At 45.5% G+C, this 12,525-nt stretch overlaps 3 pseudogenes; 2 read left to right on the forward strand and 1 right to left on the reverse strand.

Annotated features, from left to right (window-relative positions):
• Positions 1–12,525, forward strand: part of LOC116587519 — a 592,489-nt pseudogene that overhangs the window by 132,962 nt on the left and 447,002 nt on the right.
• On the reverse strand, positions 457–841 carry LOC116587545 (annotated as a pseudogene).
• On the forward strand, positions 7,792–8,537 carry LOC116587899 (annotated as a pseudogene).

The raw sequence follows: 12,525 nt of genomic DNA on the forward strand, positions 1-12,525 counted from the left end.
AAAAAAGAAATTCTGTTTAAAAAAAGGGGGGGCAGCCAGTTATTTTTACACAAATTATTTTCCTTGGGGTTTATGTATGCAGAAAGGCTGTAGACCCACATCATCATATATGACATATTTGAATGTGAATTTGAGAATGATTAATGATGATAATAATTTTTAATACTTTAATCAGAGTGTTTTTTTTAAGATTTTATTTATTTATTCGACAGACAGAGATCACAAGTAGGCAGAGAGGTAGGCAGAGAGGGAGGAGGAAGCAGGCTCCCCACTGAGCAGAGAGCCCGATGCGGGGCTCGATCCCAGGACCCTGAGATCATGACCTGAGCTGAAGGCAGAGGCTTAACCCATTGAGCCACCCAGGCGCCCCCAATCAGAGTGTTTTAATGTGATTCTAGTTTTGTTTTGTCCTACTTTTGTTTTGAGGTATTTTACTTGCACGTCAGCATTACCTCTCTAGAGAAAGAATCCCAAGATTTCTCCTTGTGTGTGTTTTCGTCTTGCTTCTTCATGGTGCCAGCTGAGGTTGTCAGGACAATGAAACCAACCTGGAGGGTTGGGTGTGGATTCTTCTGCCATTTTTCTAGATCTTTGAGTTGTACATCAAATCTGCAGCTGCACATTTCACTCACGTTTAACCTGCCCATAAGGTTCACATTTTCCCAGTATTTCACAGTATTCCCAGATCTGTGATTAGCAGTGATTTCAAATTCCCAATGTAACCTGTTTCGTCATCACAGTTAGAAACGGGATGACGACTTTGGAGCATGGCCTAATAAGATCTGCCTTTGCTTCTCTTCTAGGCATTCATACTCTTGAGAGCATCTGCTGGGACATTCATGGGGCCATTATGGTGGCTTGGAAAAATAATGGAAAGAGTGTTTTTGTTTTTTTATGGAATTAAGCAGAGGTAAAGAAAAACAATTGCCCTTGGACGCATCACCTCCATTCTTGCTAAGTTTTACCTCAGTGCTAATGTCAACACGGTGAAAAGGCAAATAATGTGTAAGTAATGTTATGAAAATAGTGTTAACTTCATGGATTCTGTGCAAGGGCCTCAGTGACATCAGGTGCTCCTCAGACCACACGTTGAGAACGGCTGCTCTGAATAACCCTGGGAGAGTCTCCCACTGATCCTGCCCTGGCCTCCTCCTTACTCAGCAGAATCCCTTTCGCTGAGCTCACTTCCTGCCTCTGAAAACTCAGCTCTGACTCTAGCCCCTGAGTGCATCTAGAAGAGACCTCACCTCCTGGAAATGTGATAGCAGAGAGGGTCCCCAGTCTGGGAAGGGAGGTGGAGGCACAGGGATTTCCCTTTTGTAACTGGGGACAGTTTGCCCCTGAAGGCACCAGACCCAGGCATAACTGACTTTGATTTTGTGACACATCGGCTTCATATGTATTCACATCCCAGACAGAAATCTGATGTCGTCTGTAAGAGAAATCATGTTGGTCTTTTCACTTTCCATGTGTCTCATGCATCTGACTCAAGACCCATAAAGCATGAAGCACAGCACCTTCCAATACAACAGTCTATGCAGAAGGAATTGTTCTGTATCTGCGCTGTCCAGTATGGTGGCCACGAGATGCATGTGGCTCTTGAGATGCAGGTGGCACTTGAAATGGGACTGGTGTGCTGAGCAGTTGCATTTTTAATTGTTTTAAATGAATAGGACTTTAAGTAGCCACAGGTGGCTTATAACTATTATTCAGACAGTACAAATCTAGAACGCTCTTAGTTGTCAGGATTCTCCTCAAAGAAGAGACTGTGTGACTCATGGGTGTATGTGTATTAAATTTACTTTTAAATGGAAGTTGTAGATTTGTCTATGTGGATCTGAAACATATGCTTAAAATATGACATAAAAGTGTAATCACCATGCATTGAGACAGCTGAAGTGTACAGACATGAACCAAAACATGATGTATCACCTCTAGGTCATAAGTGTTCAAGATGCCCATTCCTGAAGCTCATTGTTATCTCTATTGGATGTCTTGGTTTTGGTTGCGTTCACCTGGTAAACATAAGGAGGCTCATTAAGTCTTCATTGAGCCCAGGTGAGAGGTGACTACAACATGTACCTCGTAGGCTCTGAACATACTTGTAAATGTCATAAAGCAGAAGATGGACATCTTAGATTCCACCACCTTATCATCCTTTACCTCCTGCTCCTCCCCGTACTTTTGCCCAAATTCAGACAATTCTTCATGTTTGAATGTCCTTGTCTGATGCTGATGTTCTGTGAGGCTCATGTCCCACAGGAGAGGAATATGGCCAAGTGGTGGACAATCGCCAGCTTCTGACCACACTGAGCCCAACTATCGGTGTCAGACCAGCTCCCGATATTGGGGACTACTGGCTCTTCTCTGTTAAATTCCATATTTTAAAATAGCTGTACCCCATTAAAAACATAATCATAGAATTGGTGTTTTCATTTTCTTTGGGTAAACACCCAAAAGTGGAATTGTTGGGTTATATGGTGGATCACTATGTTGTACACCTGAAAGGAATGGAACCCTGTGTATCAAGTGTGCTCAAACGTTAAAAAAAAAAAAGAGAAGGAAAAAGAGAAATAAAAAATATTAGAAAAGAATTTGGAAAGGAGGAAGTGAAATATCAAACAAATTTGTACAAATTTGTAAACAAATTTATAAAAATAAAATGTATTTGTAATAAATAAAAAACAAACATGAGAATGTGGAATAAGTAATGTGAGTAAAACTTAAAATTGATGAACTTGGCAAAGAGGTAAGTAAGGGATGAGAGCGTCCATCAGAAGGTCGGGAAAACACCATCATAAAGGTTGATGAGAGTGAACACTGGGGTACAATTTTTTATAGGTGCTTTAAGAAAAATGTCTCCATAAATGCTATGTTCTTATATTGTGACACTGATATATTCTTTGAGGAGTTTGTCCTATGTAGAAAATCACACATGTTCTCAAGGATGTTTCTTGACTTGTGGTTTATAAAAACAAAGAAGGGAACTTATGTAAGCACTATAATCAGTATGATGAAGGTAAGTATAAAGAATGGAACAATTAACATTTCAGGGATTTTCACCATATGATTTGCACAGAGGGTCAAGTTCACCATGAAAGCAAACCCAGGAGGCACTGCCTAGGGAATCCCTCTGTACAGACATGGAAAGGGAAAGGGAGACTCAGAGACAAGGAGGTGGTGGAGTCAGGGTTCAGCCCAGAAGGTTTGCTCCCAGAGAACTTGTTGACTTGTTATTCGTCTCCTGTCCATCAGGTGGGTATGATGTCCACTCCATGCAAGTGAGCTGCTGCAATATTCCAGACTGTTCTGTGATCGGAGGGTGCTGGGCTCAGAGCCCAGGAGAACGTTAAGGATCAGTGTAACTCATCTGCTCAAATCATACTAAAGTCCATCATGCAGTGGACATTTGGAGCCTCCAGGGACTCAGAATCAGCTGGTCTCTGGAGCTATAGTGCAGAGCAAGGGTGACACTCCGGTGACAGGACACTGGCAGTGTCATTTGGAAGATGAACATGAAGCAGAAATGACAGAGGAAAACGTAAGTCACTCCGGAGGTGAGTGTTGTGTGGAGAAATGTCATGATAAGGGCACCTGGATGGCTCAGTGGGTTAAGGCCTCTGCCTTCCCCTCGGGTCATGATCCCAGGGTCCTGGGATCTAGCCCTGCATTGTGCTCTCTGCTCAGCAGGGAGCCTGCTTCCTCCTCTCTCTCTCTCTGCCTGTCTCTCTGCCTACATGTGATTTCTGTCAAATAAATGAATAAAATCTTTAGAAAAAAAAAAAAAAGAAATGATATCACAAAAGCAGAAACCAGGAGACCTAGCAGGGCCCCTACCACTAAGATCAGTCATATCTACAAGATGCAACAGACATATGGATATGAAACAAAAACACAACTACACACAGTGCTGTACGATCATAGAACAGGATAGAGCTCTGGGAAACTAACAGTATGACAACCGAAATGAATAATTGAGTGGATACATTGGATGATTATAGTTGTCCTTCCCCAAAGTCGTACAATCAGGAGGGTGACGGCAGCAGGAGAGAAGACCTGTTTGTTTCTTAATCAAGTGATTCCCCAAAGTTAATAATAATTGTTTTAAAAAGGAGGGTGAATAGGAAACAATGGAAAAAAATTCAGGAAGATTTCTCTGAGTTCATAGGGATAAACACAGATGTTGAGAGACCCACCCAAATTCTCACCTAGAGAAGAGAAGAGCAGACCCCCACCAGGACACATCACCATGAAATGTCAGAAAGAGGGCGGGAGGGCAGATACGGTGGAGACTCCAAGAGGCAACAACACAGGCCTGGGGACTGGAAGAATTGATGGAAGGCCCCGAAATCCCGAGGACAACTCTGTCTGGCACAGAATCTCTGTCATGTCACTGTGTGCCTCAGGGCAAGGGCAGCTTAAAATCTCCTCACATGTGAGAGTTTCTGTTCTACTTTCTGTGACACCTTCCACAGGACACCAGGAGACCGGGGGCGGTGGGGGGAACAAATGATAGAGAGAACCAACAAGCACATGGGATTCCTGGCCACAGGGAGGATGAAGGAGAGAGGCCAAGGGCCCCCAGGAGGAGCTGCAGGGGTTCCAGATGTCAGCCCTGTCCCAGGGGCACAGGCATCCCGTCCCCATGGGGCAAGACTGAGGGCTGCAGGCCAGGCAGTTGCACAGACATGAAGACGGGAGAAGATTGGGTGGGCTTGAATATGTTCATGGAGGTTTACCCAGGGGGATCTGGGGGAGGATTTAAAGGAGCACAACAGAAAAAAAAAAAAAATGAAGGGATAAGACATTTATTTACTCCAGGGAAAATAAAGTCGATTCAGGAAAGGGCACAATCATAGTCTACAAAATATTCAGTTGTGACTGATGTGTCCTAATAATGCAAGCACTGCACACTGAGCTCATCAAAATCATCAAATAATTATATGGGGCATATGGGAGAGTGTGAAAGAGGAGCCAGTTCAGTAAAGTTGCTGTATAAACTGGAAGACCAGAGAAGGAGTCTGAGAAGCACGGAACCTAGAGGCACAGAAGGAATAATCAGAGAATCAGCCAGAAGAGCTAAAGGCAGGTGGTATCTGAGATACAGAAATGGGGACATGGAAGCTTGGGGACATCTCCCTTGATATCAAGTATTGCAGAAGGATTTGACTTTTAAAACTCTGTGTCTATCTACAATTGCACTACTGGGGATTTACCCCAAAGATACAGATGTAGTGAAAAGAAGGGCCTTCTGTACTCCAGTGTGTATAGCAGCAATGGCGACGGTCGCCAAACTGTGGAAGGAACCAAGATGCCCTTCAACGGACGAATGGATAAGGAAGATGTGGTCCATATACACTATGGAGTATTATGCCTCCATCAGAAAGGACGAATACCCAACTTTTGTAGCAACGTGGATGGGACTGGAAGAGATTATGCTGAGTGAAATAAGTCAAGCAGAGAGAGTCAATTATCATATGGTTTCACTTATTTGTGGAGTTAGGGAGGAGAAGGGAGTTGAGGGAAATTGGAAGGGGAGGTGAAACATGAGAGACTATGGACTCTGAAAAACAATCTGAGGGTTTTGAGGGGCGGGGCTTGGGAGGTTGGGGGAACCAGGTGATGGGTATTGGAGAGGGCATGGATTGCATGGAGCACTGGGTGTGGTGCAAAAACAATGAATACTGTTACACTGAAAATAAATTTTAAAAATTTAAAAATATATATTATTAAAAAAAAACAAAAACAAACAAACAACAACAATAAAAACCCCCTCTGTTTCTAAGGGCGCCTAGGTGGCTCAGTGGGTTAAAGCCTCTGCCTTCGGCTCAGGTCATGATCCCAGAGTCCTGGGATGGAGCCCCACATCACGCTCTCTGCTCTACAGGGAGCTTGCTTCCTCCTCTCTCTCTCTGCCTGCCTCTCTGCCTACTTGTGATCTCTGTCTGTCAAATAAATAAATAAAATCTTAAAAAACAACAACAATAAAAAACCTCTGTGTCTATCCATTTGCTACAAAGATAGCATTGCGGGTGAGATGATGGGTCAGGACGAGTTCTGCACAGAGGCCATAGAGATGGGGCAGGAGCTGGAGGAGTCATGAGAGCACGTGTTGTTTTTATGGGATGATTTTACTTTGGTTTATTTAGTTTTGCTTTATGTGGCTGCATGGGAGTCATCCTAGCATGTTTGTAGGAGGAATGGCTGAGCCAGGAGGGAGGGGGAAGGGCATGATGCATGGAGGGACAGCCTGAGACAGGAGGGCCCCTCCCCCATCACTGCTTAGAAGCTGAGGACACAAGTGCAGACCTGGGATGGGGGGTCGGAGGGAGTGTGCAGTATTCTGTGAGTCCTTTTATGAATAAGGGAAAAACGAGCTCATCACCTCAGAGAGGGGAGCAGGGAGGGAGTGCAGGAGGAAGTGAGAGGCAGCCCTCTCAGGAGGGTGACAGGGAGCTGAGTGGGGAAATGGCATCTGGAGAGAGCAGGGCTGTGGCCCCTGAGCTCTGTGCTCTTCACCTTAAAGAGAGAGAGAGAGAGACTTCCAGCAGCAGGAGGGCAGATAAGAGAACAGAAGCAAATTCAACAAAACAGCTCAGGAGTGAGAATCAAATCCTGTTTACTTTGACTTTTAACACTTTTCCCATTTTATCATTTTTTGCAGTGAATATAGATGACATCATATACATCGGACATCATACATCCACATCAAAACCAGAATGTAAGGGCTTTATTTCCACTTTAAAGGGGAAGGAGATAGTAGGAAAGTCAGCCTCTCAGGGCACAGAGCTGGAAGGGCTGGGCCTGCCTCTCTGCCCTCTGGGCAGGGGACTCACAGAGACTTTACTCAGGACCCTGCTCTGTGGGGGGCCAGGCAGGGCCTTTCCCTTCTTTTTAGAGTGTGCTCACTGTTTCATTTAATAGTAGCATGCCAGTTTTAATGCTTTTAAGCTGATGGGTTTTCTACATTACATGGCATTTCAAGCTATTTCAGTGGGAGGATTTGCCCATACAATGTAACCCACCTGTTTCACTAATAGAAGTTCAAAGGCAAAAGAGTTCAGTGAAAACATGATTGGTCCCAAAGTAGAAGATCAGAATTGAAGACCATGAGTCTTCAGTCATGGTCTGAGGATGATTTGTCAGGTGTTAGGGATTTTAAAGAAGTGTGTATTTTGAAAACTTTATTCACACGGGTGTAAGAGAATTCCAGAGACACTCACAGATACACAAAAGTAAAGAAGTCACATGGTAACCCCTCGTCCACCCCTCACCCAGGTTCTTTGCCCCAAATCCAGCACAGTCAGCCATTTGTCATGTATTTTATCAGAAAAATACACCTGTGTCCTGATGTCCACTGATACGTCAGGAAATAAGCTCAGGCCACAGCCTGGGAGAAAATATTTGCAAATCACATATCTGATGAAGGACTTGCTGTAGACTATTCATAAAACACTCAAAAGGGGGACCAATAAGAAAAGCACTTGTTTAAAAAGTGAGCAAAATGGGGGTTAGGGCTGGCGGGTGGGAGGGGTCCTAGAACTTCGGGGGAGGAGCTTGAGCGTCAGCCCCTAGCCCGGTTCTTACAACATCCATGTCCAGCTCTGGGCTCTGGTTGTCGTCCAGTGGGCGGTTCCCTGCACCACCCCGGAGACCAGCGCTCACGGGCGGGGCAGGAGCACCCCTCCCTGGAGCTACCGCGGGGAATAGAAGTGGAGAACGCGCACAGCTTTTCCCTTCAGCATGTTCAAGCTGTTGATACATTCCGGTGTCTACGGTGTTCTACGACTGATGGCTGGAGCAGCTGAAGCCTTGATGATCCCGCTTTATCAGGCAAAATGGTACTGGATTTCCCCTGTGGTGGGGAGGACACCACCAGGCAGCAGGGCTCTTTCCAGTAATGAATTTTATGAAGAAGGATGTATTCTAGTGCAGAAATCCCAGTGATATCAGCCACGAATAACAGTGGTTAATGGAAAATGTATTTATGAAATTTTTAGTAAGGAAGTTTTTGGAGTTAAGTTTGAAAGCGTAGAATTAGGACTTTAGCTGCAGAAGATCACAGACAGGAAAAGTCTGTGCTGTGTCATGCCGTCATCCAGTATGAGATGGAGCCCAACACAAAGCACAGGACGCTGAAAGACTTGAGAGATCAGTTGGAAGGCACTGAATGAAACACTGACGTTCAGGCAGTGAATCCAGCCCAAGCGGATGCAGAGAGGATGGCTGTTAAGGAAGAAAAATATGACCCGGGTCATGAAGCAGTCTATGATGGTACTTTTGCAGAAAATCCATGCGACAAGGATCCTGGCAGCTTCCTTTCCGCAGGGCTAACTGACAGCAGAGAATCAACTTTCTGGAACATTCCAAAAGGGGAGTGGATGACGCAGTCCTTTACAGACCAGATTCCTTCCTTTAATAATCACTGTGGGACGCAAAACAGGAAGAAGGAAACCATGTCTCAGAGTAGTGCTTCTCAGCTCTACCTAAATGCTGCAGTCAATGCAGTTGTCAAGAAGTGGCCCTCAGTTTGCTAACCAAGGCATTTTGTCAGTATGTCACTCTGTGCTAGGATGATAGGATACTTGTGTGGTGGAATCAATTGTATGAACCAAGCAAGTTGGGAAGGAAAAAGTAGGGCTTTTTGTGTATGAGCTTTTGTAGTTGGATTAACTGTCATTCCAGCTTTATAAACTATACTTCCTTTATGAAGAAATCGATCTTCTTTGGGGAGTCACGTTTAATCTCTAATTTAAAATGAAATGGTCAAATATTTATAATTGATCTTGAACTGTGCATAAACACTGATACATCATTATTCCTTTTGTGCCTAAGAAAGGCATGCTAATCATAATTGTCGCTGGTAAAGAGGCAAGCATGTTCCTTTCTGTATACGAAGTTACCCCACATTGGAGTCTCTTTCAGTGGTTTTTAGCGGGGTTGGATGGGCTCCCTGAGTCGTGTTCACACTCACACTCATTGCATCATCCATGGGGAGTGTGAGGAGAGGCGCAGTAGAAATGTGAAGTGTGGTCTTCCTGCAGCGAGGCTGGCCTGGCCTTCTCTGATGGGGCCCCAAGGCCTGGCTCTGGCCCCTCACCCTGGCATTAATCCTCTAGTAGAGGCAAAAGTTGTCCTGCTGGGATGGGAAGCTCCAGAGAAGGCAGTAGACCTTTTGAAGTTTGTTACTTCCTCTGTATTTAACTTGAAAAACATACATTTGATAGGGAAGGAACTGGATTATTCTTACCCGATCTCTCACCCTTCTTTTTTTATCTTCCTTGGCTTTCAGGGTATAATGTGGAAAGTGGTGAGGAATGAACTCTCAGGTTGAGCAACAAGAGGCAGGAGGTGTCTGATAGTCTTCCGGAAACTGGTGCTTGATGTACATAAGATGTATTAACGTAACAGCATTTTTCTTGCTGGGTACATCTAATCAGTAATTGACAAGATCTTGTCTGTGTCATTGCTGTCTCTTACCGTGGACTAAGTGAGCCTTGTGGCAGGTGAGTTTGCAGTAACGTACCTTTGTGATTGTGTAATGCCTTTTCCATGGTGCTGCAAAGTGTCCAGACGGCTAGGCCCGGGGGATAGTAGGGCTGCGTGTTCAGAAATGCCATCGGCACTTACTCCTGGTCCCTTCTGAATATGCTGACGTCATACATACCCAGGGAGCATGCTGTTTTTCAGTATGAAAATATTGATGAGGTTTTCTTTTTCTAAGAGATTTTATGGCCTGTTCTTTTCTATATAATATGAGAAACACATTCTTGTGAATCTTAACATATTATTTAGCTGTGGCTTTGATGGATTTTATGTTTCCCTTAGTCCTGGTCAAGCTGTGTCGAAGTTATTCAGCCCATGTTATCTCACTCACGTGCCATACCGCTGTTCACACAGGTGTTTGATGCGGGTGCTTGATGTGCCTGGTATCAGGGATTAGGAACAATGAGTTATTTTCTTACGGACTATGTAAAGCATGCATGTAGGAATAGCTTTGCTACATAATGACTGGAGCCTTACAACCATAGATTTTTTTTTTTTATTTGAGTGGATAAAATACCCTTTCAATTATGGTGGACACTCAGTAGAGAATAGGTTTGTGGATTTTCCAAGCATATAATAATGGTGTTTCTCATGGCTTATGAAAGATGAGTAGTAAGTGTTGATATATCACTATATGAGAATTTTCACTAAATAATACTGAAAAAGTTTTAAATTCATTTGAAAGACTGGTGGGTTTCACCATAAAAATATTGGGAATGATTATTTAAAAATGGGCCAAAATCTGGACAACTCAAGAAGAAACACTCATAGGTAATAAGCACATGAAAAGATGTTCAGCGGCAGGTGTCATCAGGGAAACGCAAATGAAAACAGTGATCTGCCATCACACACCTGTTAGACGGTGGGAATCCAAGCACTGATAGTGTCACTTGCTGACTACGACAGGGAGCCACAGGAAGCCTTAGTCACTAATGGCGGGAAGACAGAGCAACACAGCTGCTGTGGGAGACAGTCAGCAGGTTCTTATAAAGTCAGATGAAGACTAAGCACACAAGCTACTGATCCCCCTGTAAGGCATTTACCCAAGTCATTTGAGAACTCCTGTTTGCACAACAGCCTGCATGCAAGTTGTCCCAGCACAACAGCCCTCACTGTCAGGCTGTGGGCTGCACATCCGGACTTCCTTCCAAAGACTACGTTATGGAAGGGGACAAAGCCAAAGAAGGAACTTCACAGGGAGCATCTGGGTTAGATGAACTTAGCCAGTGGGTGAAGGTGAACTTCATCTGTGATGAGTGAGTGATCACTGTATGTTCTTGCTATGTTGTGTGGAAATAGGCCTGCCCAGATTGGTGTTCCCAAACCCCACAGCCTCAGTCAGCCTGATTCACAATGAGAGACAGTCTGCAAATTACCTGAACCATCTCCTCCAACATGTCACGGTCTTGAAAATCATGGACAGTCTGAGACACGGTCACAGCCAGAGGAGCCTGATGGAGCCATGATGGGACTCAAGAGGTAACTTGGATGGGATTTTGGGAGAGAAAAAAACCATGAAAGCAAATCCCATGTGGAGATCAGTAGTAATGTGTGAATATTGTGTCATTAGCTGTGACAAATGAATGACATGAGATTGGGGTTAATGACAGAAAAACTGAGTATGGAGTCCACAGGGACTTTGCACTAACATTGTCACTTCTCTGTAAATCCCCGACTATTCTAAGATAAAAGAGTGTCTTTTGTAAAATAGCTGTTAAGAGAGGGAATTGGTCCAGGAGGAACAAGGATCCACTTTTCATTTTTCCTGAGCTTGTCATCCAGGGGCTGGAGAGAGGGTTGTGGGGAGGACAGATGGCAACTTAGACAGGGGGCAGGGCTCCAGAGCGCTCCTCTACGTGGACCAACCCCCCCCCCCCCCCCCCCCCCCGTACCTGGCCCCAGGGCTACTCAGAAGGCCTGTCCTCCCTCTGGACCTGACTCAGCTCAGCATCGTGTGCAGGATCCCTAGCGGTGCAGGATGGGAGCGCGGCAGCACCTCCCTGTGGCCACAGGGTTGAGGGCAGAAGACCTGAGCACCCTTTGGGTTTCTCTCCAGGGAACCCCCATCCCCGAGGGACTCCTTGGGCTCCCAGAAGGGGACAGGACTGTGACCACAAGGGGAATAGCCCATACAGTGCCAATTCCTCAGTCTGAATTGTCTCCCAAAATACATGCTGGCATAGGTACTTTGTCTTCATTGAATGACCATGGACCCTGGCCTCAGAGAGGAACAATCTTCAGGCTGTAACAGCTGGCTTCCAGGTCCGCAATGGAGCTCACACACCTACTGGATGCCTCAGTCTCCTCCAGGGATCTTTACCCCAGAGTCTCTGTCAATTATTCCTACTACTGCTTCATCAAAAATGGGACATCCTCCAGGGAACCAGCTCTGGAGTCTCAGTCCCTAAGAGCAGGAGAAGGAGGGGAGGGGGAGGGCGATGAGCTCCCTGGGTGATGGCCTGGATCCTGGGGATGCTCCTGGAGGAGTGAGCAGAGGGAGGAAGTACTGACATTAGAGGGTGGAGGCCAACAAGAGTGCAGGAGGAGGAACCAGGGACGAGAGGGTCAGGGGAAGAGCTCATCTTAGGGGACTGTTGTGGGAGGAGGAGGTTTTCTGTCTAGAGGAGGCACAGGAATTTCTGGCTGGGGCTGTGGGGGCATCAGGGGCCTGAGAGGAAGAGAGAGCAAGGCCTGTGCACCCTGAAGGGACAGCCTTGGTTTCTGATTCTGGAGTTTCCAGATTCCCACTCCCTGGACTATGGTTTTACAGATGCCTATCATCCACACCTGTTTCACAGTCTCTGCCATCTGGGAACATTCTTTGCTTGTGAAGACAGTGGAAACCCTGCTCTAGGAAGAGCAACCCCAGGGTCTCCAACCAGGAAGGGTCAGCAGGGTCAGCATCTGGAGCCATGGAGATGAGATTTTGGAGCTTAGGGGCAGCACATGGGATGGAGGCTGGTCATAGCCATGGTGCAA

Source organism: Mustela erminea, chromosome 4, assembly GCF_009829155.1.
Source record: "Mustela erminea isolate mMusErm1 chromosome 4, mMusErm1.Pri, whole genome shotgun sequence".
In the NCBI taxonomy this organism is placed as follows: Eukaryota; Metazoa; Chordata; class Mammalia; order Carnivora; family Mustelidae; genus Mustela; species Mustela erminea.